Here is a 6,000-nt window from a genome sequence, read left to right as displayed (position 1 = left end):
AAAAAACTCACTACAAGAAGCAGAAAATTCTGGAATGCAAATAGTTACTTTAAATTTTTGTAAATTCATTAAGAGCAATTGTCAATTTCTGTTAATTTGTTAAAAACTTGAGTTTTCATGGCTATGTAGAGGACAGAAGAAGAACTGAGTACCAACATAGGTGGAAAATAGATTTAGGTGCTTATATGAAACTGGGATATTCAAATTATTGTATTTTCTGGCCGAGCGCAGTGGCTTGTAATTCCAGCACTTTGGGAGGCCAAGGTGGGGAGATCACTTGAGGTCAGGAGTTCGAGATCAGCTTGGCCAACATGGTGAAACCCCGTCTCTACTAAAAATACAAAAATTAGCCGGGTGTGGTGGTGTACACTTGTAATCTCAGCTGCTGGAGAGGCTGAGGCAGGAGAATCATTTGAACCTGGGAGGCAAAATTGCAGTGAGCCAAAAACATGCCATTGTACTCCAGCCTGGGTGACAGAGCAAAACTCTGTCTCAAAAAAAAAAAAAAAAAAAGTTATATTTTCAAGAGAAAGATAAACCCCAAAAGAATTTTGCCCATAACAAACTGTGGCAAGGATGGCAAGGACATTACCTTGGTTTTGGACGGAAAGGAAAGACTCTCCTGAGAAGCTGCGGGCACAATAGCTTGCATGTAGCTTTGGGGACTGCCTCAGTTTAGATTTCTCCAAAGCAGACGATGGCAAGGATGTGGATACAGGTAATTTATTTTGGAGATGATCCTGGAGATCACAAGTGAGGGAGTTAAAAGAGTGAGAAAGAACGGGAGAAAAAAATAGCATGTGCACGATGGGCTCAAATCCATTAGAAATCTTTTGGAAAACATGAAGAATTTATAGCCTAAACATGATACCAAAAAATTTCAATCTAGGAATTTTTTAAATCCTAAACTCATAATGACCCCAGGTTTCTGGCAGAAACAAGCTAAAATCTTCTCTGAAAAAAGTACATTCATCAACCTAGGTTCCAAATATATCACACAGATAAAGTTGCAACAAACATGAGCTCAAAATTTAAAAAATCACAAAACATATAATTAAATAAAATATTTTTATATAAAAATCCCACAACTAACATCAATAGTGAAAGACTGAAAGCTTTTTAGCTCATACCTGAAATGAGATGAGGAGGCTTATTCTTACCACTTCAATTCTATATAGTACTGGAAGTTCTAGCTAGAGCAAGTAGGCAAGAAAAATAAATAAAAGGCATCCAAGCTATAAAAGCAGCAGCAAAAGTATCTGTGTTCTCAGACAACATGATTTTATATGTAGAAAACCCTGAAGATTTCAAACTCACACACATACACAAACTGTTTGAACTAATAAGCAAATTCAGCAAAGTTGAAAGATACAAAATCAATATTCAAAAATCAGTTGCAGGGACAGGTATGATAGCTTATGCCTATAATCCCAGCACTTTGGGAGGTTAAGGTGAAGGACCACTTCAACCCAGGAATCCAAGGCTGTGGTGAGCTATTATTGCACCATTGCACTCTAGCCTGGGCAACAGAGTGAGACTCTGTCTCTTAAAAAAAAAAATCAGCTGCATTTCTATTCTATACACTAACAATGAACAAGCCCAAAAGGAAATAGAGAAAAATTCCATTTGCAATAGTATTATCAAGAATAAAATACTTAGGAAAAACTTTTAACAAAACAGTAAAGACTTGTACACTGAAAACCACAAAACATTTTTGAAAAAAATTTTTAAAGACATAAAGTGAAAAAACATCCCACATTCATGGATTGGAAGGCCTAATATTGTTAAGATGTTCACTACTCAAAGTGATCCTTAGATTCAATGCAATCCCCATCAAAACATCAATGATTTTTGCTGAAATAGAAAAATCTATCCTAAAACTCATATGAAATATCAAGGGATCTCAAATAGCCAAAACAATCTTGAAAAAAATAAATTTGGAGGATGTATACTTCCTGCTATGGTTTGAATGTTTGTCCCCTTCAGAATTCACGCATGAACTTAATCCGAATTGTAATAGTATTAAGAAATGGGGTCTTTAAAAGGTGATTGAGTCATGAAGGCTCTGCCTTTGTGAATAGATGAATACATTTAGGGATTAATGGATGAATGGGTTAATAAATGAATGAGTTACCACCAGAGTGGGTTATTTATCAAGAGAGTGGGTCTGTTATAAAAGCCAAGCCAGTCTGGCTCTCAGTGCACCTCTCTCATCATGTGATACCATACACTGCCTCAGGACTGTGGAGAAAGTCTCCACTCCTTGACTTGGGACTTCCCAACCACCAAAAATGTAAGAATTTCTTTTTTAAAAAGTAATTTACCCAATCTTAGATATTTAGTTATAGCAACAGAAAATGGACTAAAACACTTCTTGATTTCAAAACTTACTACAAAGCTACAGAAATCAAAACATTGTGGTACTGACATAAAGGCAGACATATAGACCCAAGGAAATAAAATATAGAGCCCAGAATAAACCATTCCATATGTGGCCAAATGTGATTTTTGACAAAGGTGCTAAGACCATTCCATAGAGAAAGAACAGTCTTTTTGTGTGTGTGTGAGACAGTCTCGCTCTGTCGCCCAGGCTGGAGTGCAGTGGCACATTCTCGACTCACTGCAACCTCTGCCTCCTGGGTTCAAGCAATTCTTCTGCCTCAGCCTCCCAAGTAGCTGGGACCACAGGCACACGCCACCACACTCAGCTAATTTTTTTTGTATTTTTAGTAGAGATGGGGTTTCATCATATTGACCAGGCTGGTCTCCAACTCCTGACCTTGTGATCCACCTGCCTCAGCCTCCCAAAGTGCTGGAATTACAGGCGTAAGCCACCATGACCGGCCTAGAATGAACAGTCTTTTCAACAAACGGTGCTGGGAAAAATAAGTACCTACTTCCAAAAGAACAGAGTTAGGCGTCTATCTAACATTATATGCCATATTTAACTCAAAAGGGATCAAAGGCTTAAAGATAGCTAAACAGCTAAAACTATAAAACTCTTTGAAGAAGATACATCAAAAGCTTCACTACATTGGATTTCACTATGATTGGGGGAGGCTATGATATCAAAAGCACCAGCAACAAAAAAAATAGTTAAATTGGACTTCATCAAAATTTTAAAGTTTTGTGCATCAAAGGACAGTGTTAAATCAACCCACAGAATCAGAGAAACTATTTGCAAATCATGTATCTGATAAGGAATTGATAACCAAAATACATGAGAACTCCTACAACTCAACAACAAAAAAACAAGTTAATTAAGAAATGGTGAAAAAGCTTGGATAAACATTATCCAAAGAAGATATACAAATTTCCAATAAGTACATGAAAAGCAATCGACATTATTAATCATTAGGGAAACACAAATTAAAACTATAAGATACCATTTCATAGACATTTGATTGACTATTAACAAAAAAACATAAACACAAACAAACAAAAACAACAAAAAGCAATGGCAAGGATGTGGTGACACTGGAACCCTTGTACATTTTGCATAGTGGAAATGTAAAACAGTACAGCTGCTATGGAAAATGGTATGATGGTTCCTCAAAAAATTAAACACAGAATTATTGCTATATGATCTAATAATTTCATTTTTGAGAATATACCCAAAAGAATAGAAGGCAGGGACTCAAACAGATATTTTTACACCAATATTTATAGCAACATTATTCACAATAGACAAAAGGTAGAAACAACCTAAATGTCCATTGGCAGAAGATAAACAAAATTTCATGTGAACATACAATGGAATATTATCTAGACATTAAAGGAGTGAAATTCTGATATATGCTACTACATGAACAAACATTGAAGGCATTATACTAACTGAAATAAGCCAATTCCAAAACAATAAATATTTTTCGATCCCACTTATATGATGTACCTAGAGTAGTCAGATTCATAGAGACATAAAATAGAATAATAGTTACACAAGAGCTGGAAGAAGAGAAAAATAAGGAGTTATTGTTTAATGTTTACAAAATTCCAGTTTGGGATAATGAGGAAGTTCTGAAGATGAATAGTGGTGATGGTTGCACAACAATGCAAATGAACTTAATGCCACTGAACTATACACTTTAAAATGGTTAAAACAGGCCAGGTATGGTGGCTCACGCCTGTAATCCCAGTACTTTGGGAGGCTGAGGCGGGTGGAGCACCTGAGGTCAGGAGTTCAAGATCAGCCTGACCAACATGGCAAAACCCCGTCTCTACTAAAAATACGAAAAATAGCTGGGTGTGGTGGTGCATGCCTTTAATCCCAGCTACTCGGGAGGGTGAGGCAGGAGAATCACTTGAACTTGGGAGGCAGAGGTTGTAGTATGCTAAGATCGTGCATTGCACTCCAGCCTGGGCAACTAGAGCGAAATTCTGTCTCAAAAAAAAAAAAAATGGTTAAAAGATAAAAAATAATAATTAATACAACATTATTAATGAGAGTTGGTAGAAAAAAACTGCAAAGATTTCAAAGTTTGGTATTTTTCCTACATAAAATAAAATAGTAAGTTTAAAGAAATAAAATAGATTCTCAATGCTTTAACTTCGGAACAAGATAGTTTCAAAACACAACAGAAAGATTTGAAAAAGAAGCAAAAATAATATATAGAAAAATTTTAATACTTAAATTTTAATATTGTTTAAAGGCTGATTACCCATAACTAAGGGAGAAATTAATGAAGTTCTTTGGAGAGTAATTACGAAAGAATTTAAACAGAATATAACAGAAAGAAATGAAAAGATTAAAAAAAGAATGATTTGAAAGGGATTAAGAGATATGGAAGCTAGAGTAAGAAGATCTAACATGTCTAATCAGAATGTCAGGATGAGCTGTTAGAGTGAAGAAGAAAAAAGCTACTCAAAAGGAAAATTCAGAGAGTTTTCCAGAATTGAAAAAGAAAAGTGTGAATTCTGAGACTCAGAATTCTTCAAAATAATTCCTCAGAAAAAATTTTCGGGGAAAAATAAAGCCGCATACACCTACACATTTTAAAGTAAATCTTCAAAACATCAAAGACAAGAAGATCTTTAAAGCAACCAGAGAAAAGATAGATTTCCTACAGAAGAAATCCAAACGTACATAGTTAAGTAATATCCTTCAAGTGTTCACAGAAAATACTGAGAAGCTAGGATTGTACATTCAGTGAGACTATCTATCTTGAGCCAGACGTAATAAAGACTATTCTGACAAAAGCTGAGAAGATTTACCGCTAAGAGATTTTTACTTTTAAAAAAACCTATAAAAACCTTAAGAAAGAAGAAACACAACATCAGAAAGAAGGCCTGAGCTACCAGAAGGAAAAAAAAAATGTTTTTTCTTAATACAAACATGAGTAAACCTAAACAAACATTGAGTATGTTAAAATATCTCATCTGTGGGGATGAAATAAACCAAGATAGAAGCCCTCTCCTTTCTGCCATTTCATACTCCCCTCCTCTGGAAATACTTTTCCGGGAGATTTTCCCGGTTGACCCAGGCAGCTAAGGTAGCGAAAGGCAGGGAAATTCCCAAGTGCCTCCCACATTGAGCAACAAAATTAGACACCACCCACCGCCCACATCACATGAGCAAAAGCGATGAACGAAGCCCAAACACAACTCCCTCTGCAGCTTTCCTGCAGCCAGTCGCTCCTGGAAACCGTGCCCCGCATCTCTCTTCCTTGTCTCAGCTGGAATGGGGCGAGAAGACCAGTGGGAAAGCAGCGGGGAAGAGGAGTCAGCCCCGACCGCACGTTCCTGCCCAGCTCCTCCCTGTCCAAGCAACCAGGGTCTCCTCTGGAAAGAGAGGCAAGCTAGGCTCTGGTAGCTGCCGTTTTTAACATGAAAAGGATTGGACCTAGAACACTAAATGTGAGCCCACTGTAATGACTGAATTGTGAAATCTAGAATCTGGTCCTGATGTTAAAGGACCCAAGATCTAATGGGGAATTAGTGAGTTGACAAAATACAGTTAAAAGCAGTGACTAGGAAAAAAAAGAAAAAGAAAAAAGAATCATT

Source organism: Cebus imitator, unplaced genomic scaffold, assembly GCF_001604975.1.
Source record: "Cebus imitator isolate Cc_AM_T3 unplaced genomic scaffold, Cebus_imitator-1.0 Scaffold20, whole genome shotgun sequence".
NCBI lineage: Eukaryota > Metazoa > Chordata > Mammalia > Primates > Cebidae > Cebus > Cebus imitator.
The sequence above is the reverse complement of the archived record's forward strand: the minus strand, read 5'-3'. Positions refer to the sequence as shown.